The sequence below is a fragment of the Poecilia formosa genome, unplaced genomic scaffold (genome assembly GCF_000485575.1).
Source record: "Poecilia formosa unplaced genomic scaffold, Poecilia_formosa-5.1.2 Scaffold93, whole genome shotgun sequence".
NCBI classification, from domain to species: domain Eukaryota; kingdom Metazoa; phylum Chordata; class Actinopteri; order Cyprinodontiformes; family Poeciliidae; genus Poecilia; species Poecilia formosa.
The window spans coordinates 1,894,544-1,909,864 of NW_006800032.1; the positions used below are offsets into that span (position 1 = coordinate 1,894,544).

At 40.5% G+C, this 15,321-nt stretch overlaps 1 long non-coding RNA gene across 1 annotated transcript; it reads left to right on the forward strand.

The window, feature by feature from the left end:
- Positions 1-3,153: 3,153 nt before the first annotated feature.
- On the forward strand, positions 3,154-5,836 carry LOC103142117 (uncharacterized). The gene is made up of 3 exons (XR_476655.2): positions 3,154-3,761; positions 4,194-4,224; positions 4,685-5,836. It is a non-coding gene; the product is annotated as an uncharacterized LOC103142117 (long non-coding RNA).
- Positions 5,837-15,321: the final 9,485 nt, after the last annotated feature.

Below are 15,321 nucleotides of genomic sequence, written 5' to 3' on the forward strand. Positions count from 1 at the left end.
TAGCGTATATCTCACCAAGACAAATTCTTACATTTTTTTTTTCCTAAAAAGTACTTTATGTGAAATATATGACAGTCTTCCTACCCCCTGTTTCATGACAGCAAATGACTGAATGTACGTATTTTTTATTTCTTGCTGGCAGGCGGTAAGCAGACAGAGTTCAGCAAAGGGGATTAGAGCTGCTATCAGGCAGACGGGGCCAGGAGGGTCCACAGGAAATGATCACGGCCTCATGCAGGCAGGTTAGGGGCCAGAGTCACCAGACCAGCTGCTGCAACCAGGAGAACAAGAGGAGAAACGCTGAGAAGAGAAATAACATAAACGCTTAAGAAGTCACAAAAGGAAAACCTTGACACAGTGGGAGAGGAAAAGTTGGTTTAAAGAAGGAAGGAACTATGGTAAATACTGGAATCCTTTTCAAGCACATGACATACATCTACTGGGGAGCCTAATGTTGAGGTTTGACCCCTTGATTTATTAAGTTTCCTTGTTCTGGAGGTTTCTTGGGGTCAGGCAGAGGGTAGTGGTTCATAAGTGCTGATAAATCTCTCCGGTTTGGCTGCTCACACACATTGCTCAGGCATGTGGAGACGGAGGAAGTAAACCAGTTTGATTCCTCGGCACATCACTCCCCGTGCAGCCGAGGTGTTTTCTGACTCACTGAGCTTTCATGAGCAGCGGCCAGCGCCCAGAGGACGGGAACCGCTTCCTGCAGGAGGAATCGGGCTCAGTGTTGGACCGGCGTGTGCAAAGTGTTTCCACCCCTTCAGCTTTTGACCACACACCAACCAGAAACGCTGACTATCTCGTAGATATTTAATGACAAAACACAAATGGTGCTCTGATTTGATGACGCCAAACCTATGGCAGGAAGCTAACACAATCCCCACCATCATACATGGTAGTGGTAGCATGGTAGTGGTAGCATACTATGGGAATGTGTTTCTTTACAGGGAAGCATACACCAATAGCTTCAGTGGAATGGTTTGGACCAATGCATACAAATTTCTTAATACAGGTTTAATCTAAATATTAATTGTAATTAAAGTTTTTAGTGATTGACTATTCTTTCACGTTTGGTTTAAATGTTGTCTCATTAAGTAATCAAATTAATTTACTTTAATGTTCTACAAAAATGATGCAGAATGTAAAGATCCAGTTGTACAAAGATAACTAAGAGGTTTATTTTAAGCGAGGGGGCGGAGCCTATTCAAACTTAGCCTTGCAAGTTCATCCATAGCTCTGAGTTTTTCAGTTTTCAAGAAATTCCTTTGAGCACAACATATATACATATACATAAATAATAAAAATATAAAACTGATACCGGGTCACAACACATGATGTGTCATTGACGTGTGTCATCAGTCAAAATTTAACAGTTTTGTGATTCAACGTTAATTACTAAATTACCAAAGGAAGAACTAATGTTTATGATTAGATCTTTAGGGTCCCTCAATGGTTACTATATAAACAAAATATTATAAGTAGCTTTAAATAATGTTATACTGGTAATTTGCTTAATGTGGTTATGTTAGTTTACCTTAAAATAGTACTATTATATGAAGAAATTTCTGCAAGCTAAACCGTTTTTGGTAAAGACTGATAAATGTGTTTGCTACAAAGTTACCACAGCTAAACCTGCTTGGTTCCATCTATGTGTAAAAACTAGAATGGTTCGAGGCAACGTGTTCGCATGCAGTTTTCTAGTAAAGTCAACAAACACGGGTTAAGAGTGTATGGTCTAGTCAAAGTTCAAACCAAAATCTAAATTAGAATCAGTAGCTTTAAAATCGTACCGTTCTGAGATACCTTCCATCAAATCTGACTGAAACTAAGCTATTTTGTAAAGAAGAGTTGGCAAAACAACTTTAGTTTAAAGCTGAAAGTAACATACCCAAAATACCCATAAGCTGAGTCAGGGGGCGACGTAGAAATGCACAGCACATTTTTTCAGATTAAAATGTGCAAATGAATTCGAAGGCCCATTTTTCTACGCTGATACGAGCAATAAAAGTGAAAACTTTTATCCCGGAAATTGAGAAGTTTGCCCTCGACCTGTTTAAATTTAACTCAGTAGGCAACACTCAGAGCAGCTTAGCACAAGCTGACTATCATCTATCAAAACAAGAGCAGAAAATAACAAACAGAGAGGGAACCTGAGATTCCAGACATGCATGCAGGATCCCCTCAAGACGGGTCTGAATCAAAAAGCCACACAGTCACAACGTGGCCCCCCTTCAACTTCCACAAATGCGGCACATCTATCACACTGACAAGATAGTTGATAATTTCTTCCTCCACACCCTCAGGTCAACAGTTTAAGCTCGCAACTTAAAGTGTCGTTGGAAATAATTAGCCTCCTTCTTTATTCTGAGTGGTGCCACAGCTAACAGGCCTTAGCAAAGCCCCAGGTGTCGTTTGGCAGAGACCAAAGGACAAATCTGAGAGCTATTGAGGTCGCGGCGTTTTCCAGAATTAGGCGCCCGAGAAAGATTCCCCGGAACCTTCTTCCCGTAATCTATTTACCTTCGGCAACAATCTCTAACTGGCAGTTAGGAAAGAATGGCTCCCATTGCCAAGGTCTCAGACACAGATGTTTGAATCTAATTTAAAGCCTAGAAGGAATGCAGACTGACAAAGCTGAAGCTGAAACGGTACAGAGGGGCGTTCAGGAACGTGTACTGTACTCACGATAACAACTCGCCCCTTTTTGTAGCCCTGTTGACGAATTCAAAGGCCGAAGAACCGGTTCCCCTTTCCTTTCAGCGTTCTAAACAATCCTCTGTTTGTCATCTCTGGATCAGCATCTGCTGTAGTTGTTTAAATGGCATCACCGCTTTGACCTCCGACCGGTTTGTAAACTTTACCAGTGTGTGTTTGACCAGACAGCTCCTCTCTGACCAGGACAGGCTCAGCAGTCTAAATACGAAGTCAACCCAATTCGGTCTGATAGACTCAAGGCGTATCTGTGAAATATCACTGGGATGACTGGTTTCGAGAGCCATGCCACAGTCCTCATCAAAGCGCTCTCAGGAACGCCAGCCAAAACAGAGCCGGGCTCACAGCTGCAGCTAGTTGGGGAGTTGGCTTGATTTAATCTGAGCTAAACATGATCTGATTTAGAGTTAATTTGGCCCTGGTGTGGCTGAAGTTTGGTACGACAGTCGAGCCGACAAGGAAAAGTGACCTTTGACGAGGTAAAGAACTTCGCAAAGGTCTTTAAAGGGATAAAAGTGCACTCCTGTCTGCAGCTGCAAACAAAAAGCAGGTACAACACTTTAGTCTCATCTCCCAGAGAAGCACTCAACGTTTAAGTGGAGCCTCCACATTAGCAGTTCACCCCTGGCCCTGCGTCCACCTGTCACGGCGGAGCAGTGATCGAAACGTGCTGGCACGAGAGCACACAGGAAATCCCTCCAACAAAACACCCGACAGGCTGGAATGTTGGCACCGTGTTGGTACACAAATCAAACGGCCTGTTCGACTCAGACTGAGCTCAGCGGCAGCCATGTGACACCAAGAGGAATGCTGGAGTGTGGTGTCGGGTCGGAGGGGGTCAGCCAGACGTGTGTGTGTTTGGAGTACACAGGTGGAGAACCAACAAGTTTAGCAGAGGTTTTTAAAAGGGGGGATTTGGGGAGCAACTGAGGCCGAGGTGCTAATTCCAAACTGTTCAGCCGGAGAGAAGTGTGAAGGTCTCAGTGTTGAGGACGCCAGCTAAATCTGAAACTCAGTGTCCTTAATGTCTAGAATATTAACCAGTAAGTAATATAATATCATTTTGCATTGTTTTGTCAGAAAAATTCTGTTAAATTGTTGGTTAAAACCAGTTAAGTCAGTTATTTTGCTAGCCTAGCATGTACAGTAAAAAAGTTATAATATCTGTAACAAGACTTTTTCAATCATTTGAATCTGAATAACAAAATTCATACTTAAAACAGAGTGAAGCCTAAAATTATTCATAGCCCTTACAAATTTACATTTTAAGTTATTTTTTACTCAAAACAAAACATTTAATGATCTACTTTAAAATATGTATTTATCAAGAGAAAAATATTTATGGGCATTAAAGCCCTTAAATCCTTTAGCAAGCTAGCGTTGCCAAATAGCATGCTAACTAGCATTGGTGATGGACTCCAAATCTCTGAGGCTGTCCTCCTTGCCATTTCCCTAATCTTTTGCTGTCTCCACAGATTTTCTATCAGATTAAGTCAAGAATCTGTCGTAAGTGTACACTTTGTAAACTACAGTTTTTTTTCCATTAATTTTTGATGTAAGTGAATGCTAAACTAAGCTAGCGCTAGCTTGTGCTAGCTACTCAGCAAACACAACCCAGTGCTAGCTTAGGGATGCCAAATAAAATGTCTCTATGTAATTTTAAGTGAATAAACTCATTCATTATTATGAACTAAAGTCCTTAATTCAACCCCACTGATGGAGTTTGCTATAGTGAATCATTTTAACATCTTACCTTTTAGTTTTTCACTTTGGCGCAGAAGAACATTGATGTTTGATCAGATCTGTGTGCTGTTTTATTTCACATAATGCTTCTGTGAAGTTAAACATTAATTACTATATATTTAGGATAGTGCAATGCTGCATTATTTGTTGAGGAAAATGTTCTTTGTCATCCTTATCGTTTCAAATGAAAAAAAAAGGTAACATTTTTATTCTATTGTTCTAGTTTTATTCAACAGCATTAAGAGCTGTCATCAGAAAGGATCTGCTGGAAGCCAAGTGTGTTCCTCTGGAATCTCAGATCGCGGGATGCTGAACCAGCACAGCTGTGAATTGTGTTGAGCTGCGGAGTGAAGATTGTGATGCAAATGCTTCAGGGAGCAGAGTCGTGAAGGAATGCACCGCTGTCCAATCCTCCCAGCTATGCTGTGTTTTCTGCTGCAGATCAGGGTGGAAAGGAGATGAAAGAGAAAAGAAATCTGCCATGAATCTGCAGCGGGCATGCAGCACGGAGAACCGGGGATTCTGCTGCTCTGGACACGACTGTCACTTTTAGAGCATACTTAGGTGTTAAAGAACATCCTGAAAAGCGTGTCGTTTGCCCCGCTTGTGTTTATAAAAACCTCTTTGGAGAGAAAATGGAGGACGAGGTGACGTTTTACCTGCAGGGACATTCATGTCTCAGTGCTGAGCGACAGCAGCGACTGGCTCAGCGCAGAGCAAGAACAAAAACGTGTCATCCTCTGAGCCGTGCTGCAGTTTGAATTGTTTTAACTCGGGCGCAGAGATCTGTGACGATACCCCGACATGACCCATTAAAAGGAATCTCTCCCTCTCACACACACACACACACACACACACACACACACCAAGGGCTCCTGCGCCTTTCAGTAATGCAAGACTCTGAAAAAAGGACAAATGTTTATTTCCCTTCTGGAGATCTAATGAGATCATTAGTTCCTGCCACCTCCAGCATCCTGCACACATGCACCGCTCCGTGCTTCTGCTTGGCCTCAGCTCAAAAACAAAAGATGTAAATATTAGGATTTGGCCATTAAGAACGAGTTGGAAATGTGGAAAGAGCAGCAGGGCCACGAGAGGGGGAAGAAGGACAAGTGAGGAGAACCGGGAGCTGTGGCAGAAAATCTGAGATATCCACAATTTTTTACTTCTCAGCTCTCAATAATGATGAGCTGTGGGACAAAATGTTACCTTCACCTATTCAATACTCGCATATTCAATATCCACAGTATACTTATGATTGCTATTCTCATATGCAATTGTTAAAAAAAAAAAAGTAAAATAAGCCAATAAGGAAGGTGGCAGTGTCTTTCCTCAGTAATTTGTATGAATGATTTGTATATTTCAACACTTACAGTTGCAGTAAAAAAAAAAAAAAACAAGCTTCCATGCAGCTCACCACGTGTATCTATAGTTTTGTTACATGTCTTAACAAAATTTGGGATACTAATAATATGAATTAATTGAAGATCTAATTAACGATTAAAGACAAATTGTGATATCAAGACTGTTAAATGCTGAAAGGAATTTTAAAAAATGTTTTTTGTACATAAAGACATCAAATCACAGTGGTTTTGTTGAGAAGTGAAGAAATCTGTTGCAATCCTAACAGCTAATGAGATAGACAAACTTGTTTAAGATAAACATTTGGAGTTGAAAACGACTCAAACAGAAAAAGTATATATCTGTGTGATACAGTTAGAGGATGATGATGCCCTACAGGCCTTCGTTGCTGCTGAACAACTCCCTCGTTATGAAGAAAATGCTGAATAAATTTTGCAGTGAGTTGCCATTACTGTAACTTTGGCTGGATCAGGACGAATGCACAGGACTAAACTTAGCAAAATGTTGAGAGTCAATGGTAATTATTTTTTATTTTTCTCCCTCAGACATTAACATTTTCTGTTTGATGTGCTTAAATCACCTAAAGCAGCCGATTTGTCAGGATTTACTCACTTTTCCTACAAACTCACATCTGTTCACCACTACTAAAGAAACTCATTCTGATAATGAGCTTAACCTCACCTCGCTTTAGAAAACCCAAGCTATCCCTTTAAAAATACCCCTATAACCACTCGATTGCATTTTGTTTTTGCTTTTTTTCCCCCTACCTTTAATGGCTACCCTGTCGTTTAATTTAGAGCATTGATCGGGACAATTACATGAGCTAATGCGGGGCAGTAAATGCCCCCGGGTTCCCCGGCTGCTCCGGTGCGTTCACACTTTCCAGCTGCTCGGTTATCATTTCATCAAGAGGTCCAAACAAGACCACACAGACTGCTGCGAAATGTTTTAGTGCAGGTTTAATGAGAGCTCTTCCAGGAGTATTTATCACTACAAGATTCTGTGACCGCACACATTAAAATGTTTATTGGTGGATGAAACAAGTTCCTCCCGCCATGATGTATGCCGAGTTGGACGGAGGGAGTCTGAGCGTTGCCTGCTCCCATCTTGGTAGCGTAGATTCAGATGCCCCGGCTGAAGGTTTTTATTGCACAGCGGGGAACCAAACCAAACGCATGAACTTTATACAAATGTGCGCATCAACATCGTGATTGCCCATTTTTCTACACCCTATATGAGGGTATTTACAAAGGGGGAAGGATGGGAATGCACCTCACTCGGAAAACTGAAAAATATTCGTGTTTTTCTCTAGTTATTTTCGCTCCATATGAGGAGATGGAAAAGTTAAACATTAGTTAAACGTAAAGAAGTAAAATATATATATATTTAAAAAAAAAAAAAACAAGAATTTCACAGACCGGGATCCTTCATATTATAGCTTCTTTTTCTTTCTTAGATGCATTTTAAATTTTAGCAATTTCAGCAATGTGCTTCAGAAAAGCTGTTTTTGATTTTCCCAGCATCATATAAATCACCCAAGAATCACTTAAAGCTTCCTGGTGCGTCTCAGTTTATGAACGTAATTTCACCACAATTTTTTCAGCTTTTTTTTATTGTGTCAGTTTGTTTTTGTTTTTGTTTTTTTTATCTGCTTATTTGTGTTTTTCAAAATACTTTATAGTGCAGAACTTAACTGGGAAAGTTCAGATCCAAAGTCTGAAACACACAACAAACTGAGCTCTTCTCTGTTTTAACAAGTTCTAAGGTAATTTTATTTATGTAGCACATTTTTAGCAACAAGGCAATTTAAAGTGCTTTACGTGAATTAAAAGGAAATACAACCAAAATAACAAACCAAAGGAAAGAGCAAAAAAAAAAGAAGAATCTAATAATGCTGATCCAAAGTATATAAATTAGATACAAGTGGAGCTGTGCTTGATGAGCAGTCACTGTCAAATTATGCCAATAAAGGAAGAAAATTCACTGTTTCATTTTACAGACTCTTTATAAGTCTGGCTTCACGTGTGGACTTGGGCCCAGAGCCAGAACAAGAGTCTCCAAACTCCATTAGCATTTCTCTGAAATTGCGATCAATCGGCTTTTTCATTCTCCACTTAACATCTTGTTTCGTAAGTAGACAGCCATGAATGAATTAAACAGATGAGGGATATTGTTTTTTTTCCTGCATGAAAGATATTGAAGCAATAATTAAAAACCCACCTGTGATAAAGTGCTAAAAGAAAATAAATTAAATTGCTCTTACATTTTGACATATTTTAATTCTGGTTTAATTTTAGAAGTTGGATCATTAGAACTGACTCTGTTGTTGCAAAACTCAAAGAAATCCTCCCTCTTTTCATCTGTACAGCAGGGAACAGAAAATATGTTTATGCAGGTATGAATAATTAATCATGACTGAGATTTATGAAGCAGAATGATGTCATCAGTCTAACGACGAGACAGTGTGTTTATGTGCAGAAACATTGCTGAACATTGTGACGATGACATGTTCGACCACATGACGTCCTCAGAGGCGTCCTGAAAACAACGTGGGCTGCACAGACATAACATAATGCTAAATTAAATAAGAAAATAACGTTGACAGGAGCAGCTCTCAGTTCTGGTTGGGTGTGATTTTTTTATTCCTAAGCCATGACAGCAAACGGTTACAAAGGAAGTCCAACATGTCTCTAATGCTTCCTCAAGGCAGACTCACGTTTCAAATAAAAGAAATTACAAATAAGCTTACGTGAAATCAATCATGAAAACCTCCTAAAAATATGTCAGAAGAAAAACCTGATTTGTTTTAAAATGAAAAACTATGTGAATTGTGCTTTAAATTCACTTTGATTAAGTTAATTTGATGATATATGTTATAATTTCTGACATTAGTAGTAGTAGTAGTAAAAGAACATTTAATCCCAGTATTTCAATGCAATTTCTATTTTATTTTGTGGGTAATTGCCCTTTCAGCACTTGAAGCATTTATAGGTTCTATATGTTCTACTGAGGTAATTAAATAAATTTTTAATGCACTCTAAAAACCTTTCGTAACTCAATATCCCTCTGTTTTGATGGAAATCAGTTCAGCCTGTATGGAAACAGACGGAACCAGAACCAGAACGAAGGTTTCGGATTGACAGAACGTGTAAAATATGTCAGCGCTGATTTGGCCTTGGGTGTTTACCTGGAGCTCGAACCCTTTCAGCAGCTGCTCCACATTCAGGAGCAGCTTATCGATGCTGGCACATTGTTTCCTGCTCGATGTTCTCGGAAAGTGGAAAAAAAAAAAAAAGGAGAAACCTTTATTTTTCCCACAACACAGCTCCTTTATTCAGAAAAGTCACAAATCAAGTGTGCGCTTCAAGCATGGCTAATAGCACAAAATGGCTCTGCTTGCTGCCTATCGCGCTCGAATAAAATGGAATTACCTCACCGAGGCTGAGAAATATGGAAGCAATTAAATCAAGGGGGTAATCTGGCCACTGTTCAGATGTAGCCCGATGTTAGAAACGGTCGAGAGAATGAGATAAATATACGAGCCGGGTCTATTCCTTTGCCACATCTATTGCTTGCTTGTTCTGTAAAATATGGTTCTTGCAAATGAGAGCACAAGTTGAAAGATTTGTGAGAGCAACAGGCTGATTTGCTGTGATTAGCTTGAGAAGAAACGTCTGAATTTGAGTTCCCAGCCATTCGTTTGGACAACTTAACCGGATCGAAGGGAATTGGAATCAGCTTTTATGGCTCCCGTTGTTTACGCGCTCTAATTTAGGGAAGTCTAGTCGCAGTTTGAGCTGCCGGGCCTGGACTCGCGTCCTCGCGCTTCGGCCGGAGGTCAACAGAAAATCAGCAGCAGCCTCCCGAACGTGAGATAAAGATTGACGCTTACGTCTGCTGACCTTTTGGGCCGCGCGCGGCCTCCATGAGAACGGGGTACTCTTCGAGAAATAAACAAGAGCCACATCTGCTTTCAATATGTCAGTATATGTGACAAACAAAGAGCTTTTCCCCCGACAGCGTCCAACGTTGTCAGTTTGTTTTATAAAACTGGAAACAGAAAGAGCGCACCGGAATCGCTTCAAATGGAGACGCACTAATTAGTAAAGAAAGGGACACTCTGTTTACGGCAGATGTTTCTGTTTGCTGCTCAGAAAAGCCTGTGACTCCCTGCACAGAAATATTAAAAGTGCAATGAATTATTTTTGAAGGGATTTCAAGGAATTGGGCTAGAAAAAAATGAATCCCCAACTTGAATGTTTTTTTCTATTTTCTCCAACCAGCTGCCTGTTTGAAAACCAATTATTCTAAAAAACTAATCATCACAGGCAATGTTTCATTTAATATTGTTCTCCTTATTCACTCCAAACAGATTATACCTAAATGACAATGATCAGCTTTGTGTGACTGCAGCCTGTTAGATTAAGACATTAACGGGAAAAATAACAAATGAGAATTAAAAAAAAAAAAAAAAAGCACAACATGGAGACTAACGATATGCCTCACACAGACTAATGGCCCGACCGCCTAGCTGATCTGTGGTCGGAAAACGGGGTCGGGCAATTGCACTTATCAGATTGTGTTGGCTGATCCCAGAGCTGCTGGATGGACGAATGTTTCTCTCTGGTCTGAAGCTCTGGGTGGCATCCAGACTGTGGCTGGTAACACGAATTCCCCAGATCAGCTTTAATGAACGCTGCGTTTTCCAGTCTTCTGCTTCTCTTGAGTGTTTAAAGAGAAAGCAACACAGGGCCTGAACGGGCTCTTTCTGGTAAGTGGGAGATTAATTAAGGCCAAACAGAAAAGATAGAAAAAGAATAAATAAGTAGAAACATGCGTAGGCGTCAGTACTGATTGGTTAAAGGATCTGGCATAATTTTACTTTCCGTGTCTACAATGAAGATGAAATTTCCAAACTTGAAGTTTGAGAAAGTAGAAAGTTCAAATTCATGCGGGTACAGTTGGAGTTTTTTTTTTCACCAACACCCGACCTCAAAGTCCAACAAGGCTCTCCTGATATAAAACTGTTAGAAGAAGTATTTATTTATTTTTTATGTATTTACAAGTCTGCTAATATTTAGCCTGGACATGCAGTGTAACATTTAGCAAATCCCACTAGTGTTCAAACTTAGAGGTTGGGTTCAATTGGATTTGATCAAATCCAATTGAACCCAGGTGACCTCTGGTTCACTGTTTTCATAAATACCTTGAAAATGATATCAGACTTTCTGCTTAGTACCACAAAAAGGGAACACAAGTGATACTTTTACTGCAGCTTGAGAACCATGGTTCTCAACACTCATCTCACAAGCTGCACTGACTCTTGTAGCATTAAGTCATGTTGGAGGAGGTAGAGGTACAAATATAACTCGGAGTAATTGTAAAACGCAGCTTTACAAATTGGTTTTGAAGGTTTTGGAGGCTTCTGAAAACAGGACGTGAGTTGCAGAGTGGTGACGTGGAGCAGCGAGATAAAAACAACACAGTCTGGGTCAGTTTTTTGACTGGATAGCACGCTGCAGGAGATGATGATCTTTGCTTCCTTTTATTTTTCCACATAAAGTATGATGGTAAATCACAGATTCCACAGAATGTGTTCTTAATTCATCTCTACAAATTGTTTTACTACATAACGCTCTTGTAAGGATACGTTTCCAGGACACAGTGTGACAGTTTCCCTTTTTATCATCCCAAAGCAGCAAAGAGACGTCTGGATGACATTGAAATGATTCGGGTTTTTTATCGTGCCATAGTGAAAACAAAGACTGTGATTGATCAGCTGTTGACGTTATTCCCGGCTCCAAGCTTCAATATCCGAAGAACGTGAAACACACGCTGTACGGCGTTTCTATTGCTGGAATTTGAAATCAAATATTTTTTACCAGAAATATGAGTAAAAGTTCCTACTTATCTTGAAAACAATTTTACCGGACACACACTGTGTAGAACCAAGAGTCATCTTCAGATTTCTGTTGCTAAGGTTTAGCCGGTTTAACCCAGTAAGACTCTTTGCAAACACATCAGGGTTCTGCTGATCTTCACATGAATAAAGTCTCTTTAACCCTTTTCAGTAATGTTGCTTAGCTAGCTGCTTTTCCCCTCCCGGTTTGTTGACTCCTTGACTAAAGGCACAGACTGCTCTGTGGCCCCCCGACCAGATTTACTGCGATTATGCGGGCCGCTGTTTACTTTTCCCAGCACACTTAGCTTCCTCTTCCTTTCATTCATTCATATTAATTCTGCCTTTGCTATTTCCTTTCCTGCGGGGCTTCAGTTCTGGCTTTCCTTTGCTAGCTCGACCACACACGTTAGCATCGTCTTAAATCTCTCAAATACAGTTTCATCTGTTCCAGTGTCTTATATCATACTCAAAGAAATGCAGCTGGTAGAGGGAATAAAATAATAAAATACTGCAAAAGTCTCTTGGAGACAGAGTGGAGTTGTATTTTTAAACCGAGAGCCATTCCCAGATTTTCTGAGTTTGTAAAGTAAATTAAATGTTTTTATGTTTTTTTTTTTTGTTTTTTTTTGTGAATAATGAATCACATGCACAGTTGTCAAAATATTCACAATATAACAAACAAAAATAAATAAATAAATCTCAGTTAAAAGTAGAACGATAAAATGATACTGAAATGATGGGTCATTTTTTTGTAAAAGATGTAATACTAAATTGTTGGAATCACTGGTCATTTTAAAAAATATATTTTTCACAATCTGAACTTTAAGTTTCTGCATGTGAGCAAGATAAACCAGCTTAGCTAGACCTAAACCAAAAAATAAAATAAAATAAAATAACTAAACTCTCCAGCTCAGTCCAGAGCATCCCAATGTCTTTCCAGGCTTTGTAGGATATTTCCCCTCGAGGTCCGAGTCTACCATAGGGTCTTCTACCAGAATTAACCCGATCAGATCTCATTCTGTTCGTCATTATCTGTATCACATGACCACATATGAGAGTCCGAACCTTTTCTGTTTTGGCTTATCTCTCTCCTCATTACAAAAAACTGCAGAATTGCATAGATTAGGGCAGACACAACCCTCATCTATTTACCAATCTCCTCCTCAATCCCTCCATCACTGGTGAAAACCTGATCTGCAAGGAGCACTCCACCTTTTTCTGATCTTAAAGTCACATGACCACTAATGGGTCATGTCCGTCTAGGTTCGTCAGTGACATTGACCTGATGAGGAAAAACCTCAGCATCTGGCACAGTGGACTTCTGGCTTCTCATTTGCGTCCACTTACGGGTCTTTATTTGAACTGGTTTGTGACTAAGCACCATCAGCTGCTGCTGGTGTCGCTGTTTGTATCTTGGCTGTCCACTTGTTTGTCTTTATCTAAAAGAGGTGCATGCCTTGCACTATCCGTGATCTCCCAGCAACTTGCCCAAACACAAACACAAACATACACACACACACACACACACACACACGCACACACACGCACACACACACACACACACACACACACATCCAGAGACTCTCAAACACACATAAGCACCATTTAAACAGCACACAGTGCTGGGCTCATTTTTTAAAGGCTGCAAAGTGAGGCTGGGGGTGATGGTCCACAAAAGTCCATTTACAGTACGGGTCAGTACATCTGAAAGGCTTTACTGCTGCAGCCAAATTCTTTGTGGCCCTCATTCACAGACTGAATGTAGACTGCAGGCTGCACAAAGGCAATCAGCAATATATTGTCCGGGTCAACATTAGCCTCCGATATATTTTCACTCCGCTCCATTAAAGCCCTCTTTTCCTCCTCCATTACCGGGCATTTCCCACAGAGCAAGGGGTCACGCAAACCATGAGCAGATACTTAGATATTCAGAGAAAGAGAGACAGAAAGAAAACTAGAACAATGGAAGTAATTCTATTTTTAGGGTCTGTTTTGGACAACCTAGCGCTAGTTTTGAGGCTATTTGTTAAACGGTTTTAGCCAAATCTCTTCACATTCCAGCAAAATCTGGAAAGTGTAATAATACAACTGAGTAACAACAGGTTCTAATTGTGGCGGCACAATCGGGCCTCACATGAAGCTCGTTGCTATGTGAACTATCTGAAGGTGCGATAATTTAAGCGGGGTGAGGCTGAGGTCAGCTGAATACTTTCACGGCTTGATGATAACGGTGGTTGCTCAGGAGGGTAACTCGGCGATGTCCAGCGTTTCCACACTGAAGCAGGTCAGGTGGGAGCACTATCTAATCTAGAGGAGGTGTGAGGGAATTAGTCAAACCTCATGCTTGGCTTGAGGTTTGACTAAAAAACACGGCAGAAGACATTCCCAACATTAAACAATTTACATTACGTCTCAGGATGAGAGCTGTAGGATCTTAAGTGTATGCATTAGGCTAAGAAGAGAGAACTTTCCAAGATTTCTCTCTCCACCTGCCACTTGGGTCAGCTCCTCCACGAGGCGTTTTCAGGTCAGCCGAGAAACATAGACCCTCCAGGCCTCGAGCTTGTCTCTGGTCTTCCTCTGGGTCTCCTCCCGGTGGGACACACGAGACATCATTACATATTTACATTGCCACCAATAACAGGAACAGAATCCTCCGTCTAAGTCCGACTATTGTTGGTAGTTTTCAAAGGACTCCTTCCTAAACTGATTTGTGCAAACTACAACATTCTTTGGCAATATCCCAGGGACATTGCAAGCAAAAGTAAAATGAGGCCATGCAGCTCTGTTCTCCGTGACTGGGAGGAAACGCATGGACAAGTGCTCTGTATTGCAGCCGATGATAAAATATTTTTGTTGTCCAGCAGCCATTATGCAGAACAACAACAGAACAAACTTTAGCGTTGTCTTGTAATGAAGTGGGTGGGTTGTCAAGTGAGAGGCTGGGCTTGGCCGGAGTAATCTTGGAGACAAAACATCCAAAAATTGAATTTTGCATGTTTGCATCATGATAGTGGCTCCTTAAAGTCGCAGAATGTAACTTTTATTTAAAAAAATATATATGTTTTTAACACGCTTGTTAAAACTGTCACCGTGTCGTGACAGTTTGTTATGAGACTATCTGTGGAAAGATCGAGCTCCTCCACATCCTCCCTGAGCTGTTTGAAGAAATCTCGCTGCTGAATGTGCTAAAGGCAAAGAAACAACTTTGCTTTATAGGAAAACAGTTTATCTGTCGTGACCGGTTGCCATGTTAACTGAGCATTCATGGCAGGCTGTGCTAGCTGGAGCATAACAGAGAGCAAGGCGGGAAGGAAAAGGAATGAGCAGCTGCACACAGAGGAGTGATTGACAGCACTAAGAACCTCCTCCTGGCTTTGATTGGTTTTTCTAGTTAGCACTCGGAGAAGGCAGAGGATCTTAATTTCTTCACAGATTATCTGTCTCATATCATACTACATGGTGACCCCTTCAACAAATAAGAAATATATAAAAACCTTTTTTTTTTTTTTTTACAAGTTACCTTCTGCAGCTTTAACCAATCAAATGTGAGGGCCTTTTTCACAAGCCATATTGGCAGTTTAAATGATTTCAGG